The sequence below is a fragment of the Lagenorhynchus albirostris genome, chromosome 4 (genome assembly GCF_949774975.1).
Source record: "Lagenorhynchus albirostris chromosome 4, mLagAlb1.1, whole genome shotgun sequence".
Lineage (NCBI taxonomy): Eukaryota > Metazoa > Chordata > Mammalia > Artiodactyla > Delphinidae > Lagenorhynchus > Lagenorhynchus albirostris.
In genome coordinates, this window is record NC_083098.1 from 143,915,705 (window position 1) to 143,932,723 (window position 17,019).

Genomic DNA, 17,019 nt, shown 5'->3' on the forward strand with positions numbered 1-17,019 from the left:
CTTATTTGCCTTTTTAAGGACAGACCTACGAATCACATTTAGGAAAAGTGGGTGGGTGTGAAGAGACTTTGATTAAAAGGTTAGTGCACATTTTTGGTTCCCACTTCCGAATCTTCCAGAATTTATTTTTGCCTACTTAATAAAAAGAGCCATGTCACATTTCTTTAGTTTGTCTTCTGGGTTAAAAAAAAAATTTTTTTTTTTAAGCCTGTATTTTAAACCGCCCACTCCAGCCATCCCAGGACGCGGCGAGGAGGGGGCCGCAGACAGGTGGAGCGTGTGCCGGGAAGGCGGGGACCGAGGCAGCCCGGAGGCGGGGAGGGGCGGCGGCGGAGTTCAGGAGCCCCACTCGCCCCTCCGCAGGGGGCGTCTCCGCTCCTACGCCCCGCACACCGGGTGGGCTCCTGCCTCCTGTCCTCCAACCTCCCGGCGACTCCCAGCGCCCACCGGCAGCAGCAAGGCTCCGCCAGGCTCCAGGGCCCTCCGCTCGCCCGCCCGTGTCGGGAAGCCCTGCGCCGGCCGGAGGGGCGGGGCCGGGGCGGGGCGGTGGCGCTGATGTAATCCCGGCTCCTGGGCGGAAGGATATGGAGCGCGCCCGGTTGGCTGGGCGCTGAGGCCAGTTGCCGGGTAACGGAGCGGAGCGGCCGCGGTGCGCCGCCTCCCGCCCTCCGCCGAGTGGCGCCGGAGCCGCCGCCGCTTTACGTAAGGCGCAGGCCAGGGCTGCCCGGCGCTCGGCAGCCGCTCGGAGCCCTCGGAGCGAGGAGGCGCCCCCGCCAGCCGCCGCGACGCCCGGCCGCTCGGCAGGTACCGCGGGTGGGCTGGGCGGGCTGAGCGGGCCGCGGCCCCTCGGGCGGCTGGGGCGGGCCGCCACCGCGGTCGAGGGTCTCCGGGACCGGCCTGAGGGAGGCCGGGCCGCCCCGCCGGGCCGCGGGCTCCGCGAGGACCCCGGCCGGACCCCGGGCGTGCGGTGGGCTGCCGGCCCGGGGACCCCGGCCCTGGGGAGCCGGGCGCCGGCGCACGGGGCGGACGATGAGTCCGCACAATGGGCGGGTGTCGCCGCGCTGGGAGCGGTTCTCTGGGGGGAGGCGCGGCGAGGTGGGGAGCGGACGTGCGGCCGGGGTGCGGCGCCCAGAGTGCGGCGGCCGCGGGACACCTGGAGCGGCCGGCCAGCCGGCCGGTGGGCGCTCGCGGCGCTGCCCTCGCCCAGCTGCGTCCCTCCGCCCCCTCCCCTCCTGCATTGTCCTTTAGGGGCCCGGGAAGGGAAGCCGCCGGCGGGGGAGGGGAGGGGCGGGGCGGCGCGGACGGACGGGCGCGCGGGCCTGTGGCGCTGCGCGCGCGGGGCGGGCCCTGCCGGTGGGGCGGGCCCTGAGGCGCAAGGTTCGGCGAAGGTTACGGCCGCCCGCGGGAGGGACTGGCACGCAAAGTCATCCGCGGCCGCGGCGCAGGAGGGCCTGAGCCGGCTCGGGCCGGCTCCAAGCACACGCGTCCCCGGCAGCCCCTCGGAGCTCTCCGCTCCTCCGCGCCCGAGGAACGGCTGGTCGCGAGGGAAATGCCTGCAGCCCCAGGACTTAGCGGGCGGTGCGCAGTTGAACGGGCCTGCCGAACTGTTGGTGGCGGACCCCCCCCCAAATCCTGGCAGAAGCCGGTTTTGATTTCACTTTCGCCACCTTTCACTTTTTGCCCTCCATAGACAGGCAATGGAGACCTCACCTAGTACAAAGTGTAGGAGATTAAGCGGGTAGGGGGACATGTGGTTCTTTGGAATGGTTTAACTAAATGTGGTTTCTGCTAATAAATATCTGGGTTGGATTCTTGGATATCTAGGTCGGCTACTTCGGCCAGGTTCCTAAGATTGAGCTTTACGTGTCTGGGTCTTTGCTTGTTTAAAAAAAACTGTGGTAGGAGATTGGTGAAGAGGTCGGGGCAAGCAGTTTTGATAATAGGTGATGCCGTGGATAAAACTAACTATACAATCAAATCCCTAATCCCTAAGGTAGGTTTCTCCTGTGCATTAAGACCAGGGCCCGAGCACCTTGACATTTCGTAGATTTCGAATCCAACGTGGCGGGGTCGGGGGCGGGAATCTATCACTTTGCAGCCTGAAGGTCAAATATTCTCTCATAGGTTATTTTGGATTGATCCACTCATAAATGGTTCTCAGGATCTTTATGACATTTCTTGGTAGCAAAAATTATTTCTGAAATTGTGCCTTTGCATACCTATAGGTAAGCTTCTTGCAATGTTCTATATTCAGTTGCTGTACTTGATAAATAATGAATTTTTAATAATTCAAAAAATATTTACTGCTTCAGTTTGGGCACATATATTACGGTTTTTATATAAGCCTGTGTCATCAGTGAAATGCCAGTTTGGCCACTGAAACATTGAAGGAAGGAGAGAATATTACTCTTCAATATTTAACTTTGTAGAAAGTAGAATTAGAGGTACAAATGTTTTGTTTTTAAAGAAAAGTACCAATCTTTACCATGGCGTCAACATAAGGCAAATCTGTAACTATTTCAAAGGCAATTAGCTTATTTGTGACACAAGTTGCAAACATTTAAGAAAATTAAATGGATTTTTAGCGCTTCTTTAATGATACCATAGATCACTCCGTGCTTTATTTTATAGTAGCACTTTTCAAAAGCAGTAGGGTTGTTTTTATTTTGCATTGTGTGGAAAGTACTGAGCCTGGGTTGTTCTCCCTGTTTCAGCAGCATTTGACTTGGAGCAGTTCATGGCCTCTGGGCCAGTTTTCTCATCTCTAAAATGGGAAGAGTGTTGATAACTGTCCCGTGGCATGGTTGGAATGATCAAGTGAGGGGAGATGTGACATTGTTATGCCAACTTTCAGTCCCTTTTAAAATACTAGGTAGTGCTAGTGTGTCCAAGCTTCAGATTCCTCTCTTGGCTTAAGGCTTTCTTATGACCCTCCCCGTCCCTTCCTGTCTGCACTTTGCCTGGCTGTCAGGTCACCTTTCCTAAATCTAGATTGCATCTTGTCAGCCTCTGGCTCAGAATGCTTCTAAGGACTGACCGCCTGTTGTTTGGAGGCCAGAACCAGACTCAGCAGCATCACATTCAAGGCCCTTCACAGTCTGGCCCTGGTCATCTCTGAACTTTACCTGTCTTCTCGGTTCCCCTTCCACACTGTCCCGCCAAATGAGACTACTCTTGGTTCTCTGAACAGGCCAGGCTGCTTTATCCCTTCTTCCCTTATAACTTTTTCTCTGACTGGAATGCCCTGTCTCACTTCCACCCACTCCACTTTTTAAAAGTCCACATCTGATTTTATGTCCTCTCTGGAGCCCTTTGGAAATCCTGTCAAAGTGAATTATTCATTTCTGCAGTCATAATCTTCTATTTTTACTTTCGTTATTGCCTATATCACGTGTTGTGTATGTAATACTCTGGCTGTGGTGACCCTGTCATTATTTTATCCCCAACACCTTGCTCAGGGGTTTAACCATGAAAATGTTCAGATGTTTGCTGAATAAAGTCAAAGTCTGTAATCCACCTTATTATTGTAAACAATTTTAATAACAAACATCAGTACCAACCACAGCACTGGGAATGAGGTTTTATTATATTGAAGATGGTTAATACTTAGCATATTTCTTTTCAATTATTTTTAATCTCTCACAAAATACCAAGTGGTATTTTTATACAAAGTACAAACAACCACCTCTCCCACGTGTGTGGAAACTTTCAGGGCCCATGGACCAGCAATGCTGACTGAAGTCACTGCACCCTGTCTCTTGGGAGAGGGGATCAGAGCATACGTTTTAAAATGTTCCTTACCTTTAAAGTGTAATTGCAGTCTCAGCAGATTCACGCTTTTTGTCTGAAACGTTTCTGGAGGTTTATTATAAGAAGTAAACTGCTTTTGAGGGCGCTTATTTAGGCCTGGATTTGAGAGACTCAGGTCTGTGTGTTGGCTCATCTCCTCACCCCTGGGGCACCATGGGCAGGTCAGTTAAATCTCTCTGGAACTTCAGATTCTTTATTTTGTGAAATGCTTTGCGGTGTCACTTAGAGTGGCTATTCTTTGTGTACTGCGTGCCCTTGTTCAGATAAAGGTAATGAGATGATATTACTTCACAGCACATTGGTCTTCCTTGTCACCCAGGCTGGAAACTTTTTGAGGCTTCCTTTTCTTGACCAGATTTTTACCAGGTCTGCCTCCATGTGTCTTTTCCATCAACCTTCTTGTTTTTGCTTTTGTTTTTCTCCACAGTTCCCCTGTCGCTGCCCTCCCTGGCTCTTGTCAGTTCTTATGGGGGTTGTTCCTGTAGGCCTGCTGACTGGTCTCCCTGTATCTAGTCTCTCTAGTCCTCCTGTGTTCTGTTCCCAGAATTATTCAATATGTAAATCAAATCGTATCATGCCCTGCCCCCCAGGTATATACCAGCGGTTCTTGACATCCCCCCGCCCCCCGAGTTCCATCACGCCTGGGGTTATGACCTAGCACTGTCCAGTAGGCTTACTCCTACAAAGATTTTCACCTTGGAGGCATCACCACCTGGCCGGTTGAGAATTAGTGTTAAGGGGTTAGGAAAGCATTCTAAGACCTGTGCCATCTGGCCTCATTCTAACTTTTGGCTTCATATTTTACTGCATCTCTCTTGTTACCTGGTATTTCAACACTAGACCTCTGGCTACTTTCATGGTTGTTGGTCTGACTTCTTTACTCTTGAATGTCCTTTCTGCCTTGTTCTTCTTATCAAAATCCTTAATACTGAATGAAGGCTTGGCTTAAATGCTTCTACTTCTATGAAAGAAGCTTCCCCTGATTTTCAGAATTAACTCTTCATTATTCTCCCACACAGTGCTTGACGATACTTCCACTCAGCTAGTTTTTCTTTTTGACTTTTTAGTTTATTCTTTACATGGATTACAGACTCGTTAAGGGGAGAGAGGAAAATCTTATCCATTGCTGATTCCCTCTAGTGTGTAAAGTGGTCTTTCACATAGTACTTGTTGATTTAGATGCTTGATTGAGTTAACTCAATCACTCTACATTCTCTGAATTTAGCAGAGGGGTAGTGGGGTTGGAATGGCTTTATGTGAGAGCTTCATGACTCCACACGACATACTCAGAACAGGGCCCAGCACGTAGTAAGTGCCCAGTAAGTGGCAGCTTTTAGCTGTTAGTTGGAGCAGGTGTAGAGAACACTAGTGGTTGGGTATGTTGATTTTTTTTGTTTTTAAACATCTTTATGGAGTATAATTGCTTTACAATGGTGTGTTAGTTTCTGCTTTATAACAAAGTGAATCAGCTATACATATATCCTCATATCTCTTCCCTCTTGCATCTCCCTCCCACCCTCCCTATCCCACCCCTCTAGGTGGTCACAAAGCACCGAGCTGATCTCCCTGTGCTATGCGGCTGCTTCCCACTAGCTATCTATTTTACATTTGGTAGTGTATATATGTCCATGCCACTCTCTCACTTCGTCCCAGCTTACCCTTCCCCCTCCCCATGTCCTCAAGTCCATTCTCTACTTCTGCATCTTTATTCCTGTCCTGCCCCTAGGTTCTTCAGAACCTTTTTTTTTTTTTTTTTTTTAGATTCCATATATATGTGTTAGCACAGTATGTTGATTGATTGTATATGCTGGTTACTGTAACAGTGTTCACAGATTTATTTCTGGCTTCTGTGTAAAGGAAAAAAAAATCGTCTGGTCTCTCCATCTTCATTCTTTCGTTAGTTTTGGGAATGAGCAGAAAAGTGAGTATTTGGTTGGAGGGAGCTTTTGCATAAGCAGATTCATGATGGTGGTCCTAAATTATTCTGAAGACAGGAAACCTTTCTGTAAGTGAGCCAGGTTTTTTGCAGTGGCTTAAGAAAGTGGAAAATGGTTTGTCAGTTGTTATACTATATGTTATTTTTCTGTAAAACACATGCTTTCGTTTTAATCTTATATATTAAGCAGTAGAATCTTCTTATTTAGTATTTAGAACGACTGTTGAAATTTTGTTTTTGAAGTCATCTCCAAAGCTTTTTCTTGCCACTAGGCTTTCTCTGTAGTTCTCTATCTTTTCCTTTGTCTGCTCAGCAGTCTTGCCCTGTGACTAGACAGGGAGAACCTAGGGGAGGAAAACCAGCTATCATTTTGAAACTTTTAATTAAATATTTAGGTACTATTTTTAAGTTTATATGTGTTACTGATTGACAAGTTGTATCCAGAAACCTTAAAAAGTGGTATCTCTGGTTCTAACAAAATATGGAATTCCCTACTTGCAGCAACATAAGAATATGTATTAATTGCTATTTAGCTTACGTTGACTATATGGATGATTATGAGCTTTTAAAAAATCACTGGAAATATTATATTCCTATTATATTCTTAGGAATTATTATATTCCTAATAAATCTCTCTTAAAACCTGCCCCAAAGAATTGGGGATGATAGGCCTATCCCAGTGGATGAATTAGTATCAATTAGAAATAAAAGCAGTAGGACAGAAGATTAATAATTGCAAAAATGCTTGAGAATGTGTTGCTTTGTGTGTGTGTTCCTAGCTAGAGTGATGAAGGAATGTGAGTTCTGTGAATGCAGGGTGGGTGTGTGTGTGTGTGTGTGTGTACACGTCTGTACATGTATGTGGTTCTCTGGTGACGGGAAGCGAACCTAGGCACTGTGTGTCTATAGTCCTTATGGTGCCTGGTGCAAGGAGCGGTCACTCAGCACACACTGATGTCAGATGAGTCAGTCACACGTGGAGATAAATAAGTGTAAAGAAATGGGCCTCAGCACGTTTCCAGATTTCTTTTTTGGTAATGTGGTTGTTACCTCAATAACAGGAGGAGGTAGAAAGTGGGGAGGGATTTATTTTCCCTTTCAGCCAGGAGTTTGTTTCTAGCTCAACTACATTTTGCAAAGTACCTGTGGAATCTTAATAGCCAGTACATAACTATTTCAAAACTGTTTACCCAGCTTGGGGATTTATTCAGGCTCTTTACTTGTCTTCTTCAGTAACTATAGCTTTTTCTTGGGCATCTGATTAACATTTAGCTCCTTGTTAGCAACTTCCCTGAAGATTTTAATGGGGAGAAAGTTGAAAAAAATGTTCTTTATTGAAGTATAATTGACTTACAATATTATATGAGTTTTGCTACACAACATAGTGATTCAGTTATTTTTATACATTACAAAATGATCACGAGAAAGTTGAAATTGAATAGACACATTTTTGGTCCTTTTTTTGGTTGTTTTTTTTGCCACTGCTTCCTTTGATTACCACCATAGATAATTATTACTGATGGTATTGTTAATAGTTTTTTGCTGGTGCCATCGAAGGAGTTTCTTGTTTTTATAAGATGTAAAGCTCAATTTAAAACTATCAAAATATGTTTTGTATGATTTACCAAAACATTGTTTTGAATATAAGTAACTCTTATAAAGCCTATTTATTTTTTAAAGAGTCCATGTTAAATCTAAAAAAGCAGTAAGTTATAAGATGAATAGTAAGTGTTCTCTTTCACTCCCCTTCCCACCCTGTACTCATTTTGAAAAATCACTGATAAGCTTCTCGGATGTCATAGAAAAAAAATTACGCCTGTACTTCTAAAAATTGGAGTCATGGTAGAGAGTGTTCTTCGTTTAAACAAACACTAAACTTTGTATCTTGGAGCGCTTTCCATATCAGCATGTATAGACCTACCTCGTGTACAGATCTACTTCACTGTTTTTTTTTGTTTTGTTTAATTTAATTTTGGCTGTGTTGGGTCTTTGTTGCTGTGCGTGGGCTTTCTCCAGTTGCAGCGAGCGGGGGCCACTCTTCATTGCAGGGCATGGGCCTCTCACTGCGGTGGCCTCTCTTGTTGCAGAGCACGGGCTCCAGGCTCGCGGGCTTCAGTAGCTGTGGCTCACGGGCTCTAGAGCACGGGCTCAGCAGTTGTGGCTCATGGGCTTAGTTGCTCTGTGGCATGTGGGATCCTCCCGGACCAGGGCTCGAACCCGTGTCTCCTGCATTGGCAGGCAGGCTCTTAACCACTGCGCCACCAGGGAAGCCCCACTGTTTTTTTTTAATGTGCCCAGTATTCTGTGGTATGAATGCACCAGAATTTATTTGATTAGTTGATGGAGTGGGTTTCCATGTTGTTATTGTAACACAGTAAACATTTTTATACATAATGTTTTGGTAAACTTGTGTGAGAAACCTCCTTAACCTAGGCAGCCTAAAACAAAACAAAACAAAAACTGACGAACAAGTTTCTAACTTCTCTAAATTATCATTGATCATATTGAAAATTTTCTTGGTGGCTTTATTATATTTAATAATTTTAGACATTAGGCTGGGTATTTTCTTTTCTGAAGTAGTCCTGCAGGTATTTAGGGTTATTTGGGGCATTATTTAATTTAAAAGTGGTCAGGGTTTGTGGTGAAGGGGAAAGATAAGGGATTCTTAGAAGTAGCTATTAGAAAACGGGTAAGGAGGAGTCTGAGCTCACGCTCGTTAAAGCACTTCCTACACGTGAGGCCTTTTGTTAGGGACCTTAGGTAAAGTGTTTCCTTTAATCCTCCTGACAGCTCTTGAGAGAGGAGGTATTATATCCATTTTACAGATGACGAAGCTGCAGCTCAGAGGTCTCAAGAAACTTCCCTAAGGTTACACGTAATACATGGCAGAGCAGGAGCCCCAACTTCTATCTTTGCAACTTAAAGTTAACGTACTTCCCACTGCCCGGCTCTTCCTAGAGATTCATTGGTTCACACGGCACTTGTTTGCTCACAGTGTCCTATGCCTAGATGCCAAGATGGTTAGACATGCACGAGACTTACACGGGGCGGGAGGGAGGGAGCAGGAGGGAGGGAGGGAGAGCTATTGGCTTCCATGCAGGTGTGATCCTGGGGGAGGAGAGATGGGGGAGGGCAGGCCAGAGCAGCCTCAGGCCAGGGCAGTTTGGAGACTGTCTTGGCCAGGCTGCTGGCTGCTCGGCAGGTCAGATCTGTACCCCCTCCTGGTCAGCATTGCTGGGAGCAGCCTGAGGGGCACGTGGCCTGATGTCTTTGCCACCATGTAGCAAGTGGAGGCTCTCAGTCAGCTGGGCTCCCCACGGCAGGCCGTCTCGAGGGGCCGCCTGACCAGCCCATGGCCACCACACCATTCAGCGCTGGGGCGGGTGGGGGAAGCAAGCAGATGGGTACATGGGTCAAGTGCAGATGCGTGCTGAGAGGGAAAATGAAGTAGGCCGGAGGGGTGTTGTGTGTTTAGGGTGGGCAGGAAAGGGCTCTCTGGTAAGACATACTTGAGCTGAGACCTGAGGGGAAAAGGGAGAAAGGTGTGGGGCTGTCTGAGGAGCAGAGCATCATTCAGGGCGAGGGCAGAACAAGTGGAAGACCCTGATCATGCATCGTTATGAAGGTGGAACGAACGTTATGAAGGTGGAACTGAACGGAGAGGATTCGCTGACAGGTTGGATTGGAATGTGAGAGAAACAGGAGGAGTTAAGGATGATGCCAGAGCTTTTGATTTGAGCAGTGGAAGCACGGAGTTGCCCTTGACTGACACTGGGAAGGTCCTGGCAAGGTTGTTGGTGGTAAGAATTTTTGGGTTTTCATTTGTGTTTTTTAAGAGATGTTGTAAGTTGAGATGCCATTCAGACATCGTCTAGTAGCTTGATGGCTCTGTAAGTTTTGGGTTCATGAGGGAGAAGTGGGGGTGAGAGAAAGTTTGGAGTAATCTCTAGATAGATGTAGAGATTACAGTCATGGGAGTGGAGATCAGCTAGGCCTGTGCTGTTCAGTAAGGTAGCCATGAGCCACATGCAGCTTCTGAGCATGTGAGATGAGGCTGGTTTGACTCGAGATGTTCTGTAAGTGTCACATACACACCAGATTTCAAAGACTTAGTATGCGAAAAAAAGAATGTAAAATAGCTCATTAATGATCTTTTACCTTGATTATATTTGGAGTGATAATATTTTGGGTCTATTGAGTTAAAGTATATTATGAAAATTAATTTCATCTGTTTTTTTTTAATATGGCTGCTAGAAACTTTTAAATTACATTGGCGTGACTCAGGTTTTGCTATTGGATGGCTTCAAAGGAGGAAGTGAATGTAAACAGAGAAGTGTGAGGCCTGGGCGGAGAGCTGGGGAAGAGGAGGGGCCCGCAGAGGAAGGGCCGAGAGGGCGGGGCAGTGAGGGTGGTAACAGTTGTGGTCTCTAGAGCTTGAGCGAAAGAAAAGTACCAGAGAGCAACTAGGCCTGCCACCGTGTGACCGACGGCTGTTGCTTTAGGAGTGAACGAGTCTTGGAGGTGGTCTTTCTACCTCCAAGAGGTGGGATCTTTCCCTATACTGTTTTTTGTTTTTTAAGTGAGTCTCATCAGGACAAGAATGCAGCCTTTTCAACCAGAGTTATAATGTAGCCTCTCTGTGGATGCAGCCACGCAGTAGGAAGAAGCACACATTTAGAAGATTGGACACAGTTAATGCAGGCAAGTGACTCTGACCTTCAAAGGCTCACTCTCAGGGCTTTCTTTCATCTTGCAACCTTCCCTTGATGAAACAATTGTGAGAATTTCTTACCTTCCTTTTCCCAGTTCTAAGCCGGGGAGTGGACCTAGCTTCCACGTGGCCGTCCGTTATCTAGACCTGTAATTGGGTTTTCTGGTTGACATGCAGCTCGTTCTGTTGTGGTAGTCACATGATTTGGCACGCGTCCCCTCCCTGCCCGCCCGCGGCCCCAGTCCACTTCTGGCCTGATCAGCGCACAGGGCTCCGGAGCTGAGGAACAGGCTTGGCCCTTCACTGGCAACAGGCCGTCTGAGGACCTTCCGGTGCCGCTCAGGGGCTTCTTTTTACTATGTTGGTATGTGTGTTAGGCACATGTTTTTGCCCTTAGATCTTATACTTTTTCCCCCTGCATTTCATTTTCCTATTTCCAAAAACACACTTGCACATCTAAGGACAGTGTTTCCAAGTGTTTTCACTTGCCGTGTGATAGAAGCTGTCACGGACCCCGCAGCTCCTCTGAGTGGAACTCGCTTGGGCCTTGCCAGGGTGGGCTGGCGATCACCTTGAGAAGGCTCGGGTCGCGCCCTGCAGTCTGCACTGGCTGCGGTGGGGCAGGGCTGGTCTCCCTTTCTCTCTGGCTTGGGAGTCAGGTCTGTCAGCTTCTCGAGATGCCTCTGTGCCTGTGGGGACAGTGAGCAGAGATGGCTGAACCAGGAACTGATTCAAAGGAGACGCTAAATGCAAAGTAGGAAGGCTTGGCTTTGTTTCTATACAATTATCTGATGGCAAGGCTACAGGTTAGATGAGGGGTGGATGGTGTGACGGAAAGGGCACCAGTTTCGGACCTAGGCCCACAGTGGCCCTGGTCTTGACTCACCTGGGACCCTGAATACATGTTTAAGTTTCTTAATCCATAAAATGAGGAGGTTTGGTTGAGCTCAGTGTTTGTTCATGCTGTGAAAGCAGTGTCTGCACAAAGTAGGTGCTCAAAGATTTATTGAATGAACGGATGAATAAAAGAATTCTAGAGAGCCCAGGTACTTATGGCATGAGGCAGAGGATGGGGTGACGGGGAGGCGTGTTTGGCCAGGCCCCCCCCACCTGTGCTCCTTCAGCCTGTCTCAGATATGGTACTGGGTTCTGCTACTTTGAGAAATGTTTGCACAACACTGGGTTAGCAGACCGATCTCTGAACGCGAAGACGGCACGCTTCCGATGCTCTCCGCTGTCACATCTCTGTATACTTAGTGCCAAGGTAAAAGTTGTGGGAGAATAAATGCAGTTGCAGTCATATGTGGGGTGGGGAGTGCTGCAGAGGCGCTGTATTGTTTCCTGGCGCAGCTGTAATAAAGTGCCACGAACTAGGTGGCTTAGAACAGCAGACGTCCTCTCTCAGTTCTGGAGGCCAGAAGTCTGCAGTCCAGATGTTGTCAGCAGGGTTGGTTCCTTCTGGAGGTTCTGAGGGAGGACCTGCTCTGTGTCCCTCTCCTCACTTCTGGTGGTTACTGGCAATCTTTGGCATTTCTTGGTTTGTAGGCACAGCAGTCCAGTCTTCGTCTTTGTGTGACATTCTCTGTGTGTCTTTGTCCACATTTTCTTCTTCTAATAATGACATTAGTCATTGGATTAGGGCCTGAACAGAGGTAGATTGAAAATGAGTAGTGCTTGTAAGAGAACGAAGAAGAGTTACTAATTGAAAGTGATTACGTTGCCTAGAGCTTTGATAAGCATATTCATGTTCTTAAACATAAAACGTAGAGTTTCCATAGAGTGGAATGGTGGATTCTGGTTTTTCTGCAGAGCAAACGATGTGTGAGGATGATCATTTCATGCATGTGCTGAAGTCACATTCTCTTAGCTTTAAAATTACTAGACAACATGCCACCATTACCTTCCAGGTTAAGCTGCCTTGTGTCCCCCACTGTGTCTTGCACAGAGTAAACATACACCAAATGGTGGTTGTTTCTGATATTTAACTATGATTAAGGGGGTCGTGAATCTGATGGGGCAGTTGGTTCCTTTATGAGTTCTTTGGTAGGTGGGTTCTCTGGAAAGCAGCTGCAGATAGTTTAGCATGCAGAATGTTGATTAGGAAGTACCCCTGGGAGGGACTTCCTGGTGGTCCAGCGGCTAAGGTACTGTTCTGCCAACGCAGGGGGCCTGGGTTTGATCCCTGGTCAGGGAACTAGATCCCACATGCCGCAACTAAATGATCCCGCACGCCGCAACTAAAGAGCCCGAATGCTGCAATGAAGGTCAAAGATCCTGCGTGCTGCAACTAAGACCCGGCACAGCCAAATAAAGAAGTAGATATTAAAAAAAAATTAAAAAAAAAAAAGAAGTACGCCTGGGGGCCACACCTGCAGAACCTGCAGAAGGAAGGGAGAAGCTGGGCTGCTTTGCAGGCCCAGTCACAGCCTTGGCGCCCCCCATGGGGAGCTGTGGAGCTAGAACAGCCCTTCAGAGTTGCCCCAGGTTGGACCTGTGTACTCTCAGTCAGTCATCAGATGTGGGGCGGTCCTGGGAAGGGTCAGGACGCTGGAAGGGACAGCTCCCTGCAGCTGAGGCAGTCCCTGAGGGGCTGGCACGGCACTCCCAGCAGCTGGCAACGTGTCCTTCAGTTGCGGGTCTGGCTGGTACATCACAGCATCTGCCACAGTTGGACAGTACTTTTCTTAGAAAATGTTTGATTGATTTGATTTGATTCATTGGTTAGCCTTCTGGAGAAATACAGGATAAGTCTGTCCCCTTTGTGACTCCCCTCACCCCTCCCCACTGTGTATGTAAAGTGTATGTATATGTGGCAGGGGTGGGCTCGGGTGGTGAACAGAGTTTCAGTTCGCCGTAAGCTTTTCTGTGCCAGGTTAGACACACTGGTTTCCTTAAACTTAGGTTATTTCACGTGGTTTCAATGCTAACCTGCTCTTTTCTTGGTGTGGTTGAGACTTCCTTGGTTTTCTTTAGCCATCTGTCTGCCTGTTTTCAAGTATTTATCAGTGACATTGAGGTCCTCAGAGCAATAGCTCATTCTCAAAAATGTGAAACCTATTTAATGTGAATTTAAATTCTTATCTCATTTTATGCTACTTCTCTCTTTCCCCTGTTGATTTGCCCTGCTTTGATGATTTGAAGGACCCTTTACTGAATCCGTGGCCATATTGGACTCCATTAGAGCAAAGTGTGTAATTCCTGGAAAGCCAGAGTTAGATGAGACCATTGCTGCTAAAGTCGTCCCCTTTGGGGCCAGAGGGATCCTTCTGGGTTGTTGCAAGTTGTTATCAGATGGTCTCTGGTGGTGAAGAGCTTGACCCTGGCGTTAGCTCAGTCTGCTTTCATATCCGAACTCTTCCTCTTTTCTTGCTGTTTGGGGAAATTAATTTCCTAAGTTTCATTTTCATCATCTGTAAAAAGGGAACACATAGATAGTAAGGATTCAGTAAATGTAAGCTGCTTCTGCCGTTGCTGGAAAAAAACCACGCTTAGGTTATAAGGAAGAAAGTATCTTTGTTCACTAATTCTAGATATAGGTGACTGAGCTATATCTATGATCTTAGCAAATGTCAAGTAGAAGGAAATGTTCTTAACTAATAAAGAATGTCTACAGAAAACTTAGAGAGACATCTGTCTTAGTGAGGGTGTGGAAACATTTCCTGTATAATCTTGTACAAGACAAAGGGTGCCCCACTGATACTACTTCTCCTCACCGTGGTCCCGAGCACCAGCCCACACAAGGAGAGAACAGCGTTAATGGGATTGGAATGCTGGGAACACAAAACTGTTGTCATACGCAGACAATGATTGTGTAGAAGACCTAAGAGAATCTGTAACCTAGTATCTGGGAGTAAATCTAATAGCCACGGTCTGTGTGTTGAAAATTAAAACTTATTTGAAGGACATAAAAGGAGATCCAGTTCAATGGAGAAATGGCCCTTGCTCAGTACTGCAAAGCAGTCAGTTCTCCTCAGATTGATCTGTATATGTAATGCATTTCCAATTAAAATCCCAGTAGGGTTTCTCATAGAATGTGATGGTTGATTCTAAAATTATAAGAAAAAGCAAAGGGCCAAGATTGGGAAGACACCTCTGGAGAAAAATCTCGAGACTTCATGGAAAGGTCTAGTGATGAATACAGCATGGTGCTGGCGTGGGATGAGTATACTGAGCACAAGACCTGTGATTATGTGGAACTTTGATACAGGAGAGAAGTGGTGCTACAGATGGGGGTGGAGGGCTGATCCGTAAGTGATGCTGGACAGTTGATTTTCCTTGTAGAAAAGAAATGAAATTAGATGCCTTCTTCACAATTCCACTTCACTAATTCTAGACATAGGTAACTTGTGGATGGGTTAAGGACTTGAATATTTTATTAGACTTTACAAGGTTGTACTTTGATGACCAAAACCCCAAATCTCAGTGACTTAAAACATCAAACATTTCTTCCTGGTTCACATCACATACTGGCTGCTGTGAATTGGCTGCTGTGGCTCTGTTTTAGGTGTCTTCTCATTCTGGGGCCCATGCTGTTCTGTGATACCAGAAGAGGCCAGGCTGAATCCCATGATTAATTTTTTTTTTTTTTTTTTCGGTACGCGGGCCTCTCACTGCTGTGGCCTTTCCCGTTGCGGAGCACAGGCTCCGGACGCGCAGGCTCAGCGGGCATGGCTCACGGGCCCAGCCGCCCCACGGCATGTGGGATCCTCCCGGACCAGGGCACGAACCCGTGTCCCCTGCATCGGCAGGCGGACTCTCAACCACTGCGCCACCAGGGAAGCTCCCATGATCACTTTTAAAGCATCTTTTTGGACCTGGTGTATGTTACGTCTGACCAGTCATAGGGAGCAGTGCAGGGGCATGTACTGAGGCTTCAGGGAGGTGCTGCCAGTCTGTCCCGTGGTGACAGTAGAGACCTGCTGGTTAAAGGGATGGATAAGGGAAGGAAGAGGATAGTTGGGAACAATAGTATTGCAGTCTGCCACAAATGCGAGAAGAGAAACTTGAATACTTTCAGAAGAAAATGCAGACAAGTATCTTTCTGATCTTGAGGTAAGGAAGGATATCTGAAGACAGTGTTCTCAAACTTTAAAGTATATGTGTTATCTGGGGGATGTGATAAAATGCAGATTCTGATTCAGTGGATCTGGAGTGACGTCTTAGAGTCTGCATTTCTTTTTTTTAATCTTTTTATTTATTTATTTGGTTGCACCGGGTCTTAGTTGAGGCAGGTGGGCTCCTTAGTTATGGCATGTGAACTCTTAGTTGCGACATGCACGTGGGATCTAGTTCCCTGACCAGGGATCAAACCTGGGCCCCCTGCATTGGGAGTGCACTCCACTGCGCCATCAGGGAAGTCCCAGAGTCTGCATTTCTAACAAGCTCCCAGGGAATGCTGATGCTGCTGGTGCATGCACCACACTTTGAGTAGCAAAGTCTTTAAGGCACATAAAGTGCCAGCCATAAAAAGGGAAGATTGATAAACTCAGCATATTAAAGTTAGAATTTTTTATCAAAGGATAGCATAAAGAAAATGATGAGCCACACACTGGGAAAAATACTTCTGGCATATATAACTGGTGAGGGATTAGTGTCCATTATATGAAGAACTTCTAGAAGGCCACAAAAAAGAAACATTTCAACAGAAAAATGAGTAAAAACTGTGCACAAGTAGTTCAGATATGAGGAATCATAGCCAATAAGTATATGAAAAGGTGCTTGTCACTAATGATAAGGGAAATGCAAATTAAATCTCCATGAGCTATTTTTCTTTTTTTACGTTCACTACAGTGACAAAAATTCATGTCTCTGAGTACCATGTATTAGAGAGGATGTAGATTAAGGGATAACCTACATACATTGCTGATTGGAGTGCAGTACTGGTATGATCTCTTTGGGAAATAATTTTACATTATGTTGCACAGTTCAGCATTTGTGTATCCTATAACTTGACAGTCCCACTTTTGGGTATATATCTTCAGGAGAAATGTGTACCAAGAGCCATATACCAGACTGTTCATAGCTGTTGTGTTTATAATAGCAATTGGAAACAACTCAAATGTTCATTGACAGGAGATTGAATGAAATATGGTATTTATACAATGGAGTATTATAAAATAGTAAAAGTGAATAAACTTCTGCATACAACATGAGTGAATTTTGGAAACATATGCTGAGTAAAAAAAGGAAGTCCCAGGAGATTATATACATTGTAATACCATTTTTACAGAGCTCAAGAATAAATACAACTGAAAAATATATTGTTTAAGCAAATCTGCATTTGTGACAAGTTTTATCTTTTAAAACAATCAAAGAAATGACAGAGGTTAGTAGCCACTGTTGGATGGGGAGGCAGTGGGATGGGGTGGGACGGGGTGGGGAGGTGGACAAATAAATGGTAATGTGTTCTAGGCTGGGTGGTACTAACTACCTTTTTGTGTTTTATAACTGAAAAGCGTTATGTGCGTAGATGTTTTACCTGTAATAAAAGCAAACGTTAATACCACTAGTAGGCTCCGTTAGAAGACAGATGAAAGAGACAGGCCTGCTCTGTCTTAAGTGA

The 17,019-nt window shown here is 46.3% G+C and overlaps 1 protein-coding gene across 3 annotated transcripts in view; it reads left to right on the forward strand.

The window, feature by feature from the left end:
• The first annotated feature begins 666 nt into the window (after positions 1 to 666).
• The window catches only part of KIAA0232 (KIAA0232 ortholog), a 91,796-nt gene continuing 75,443 nt past the window's right edge, over positions 667 to 17,019 (forward strand). For 2 of the 3 annotated variants that reach the window (XM_060148754.1, XM_060148756.1), the window contains exon 1: positions 667 to 804. The gene's annotated coding sequence lies outside the window, so the exon portion shown is untranslated. The remainder of the gene's footprint in view (positions 805 to 17,019) is intronic. The other variant, XM_060148757.1, reaches the window with a different exon arrangement.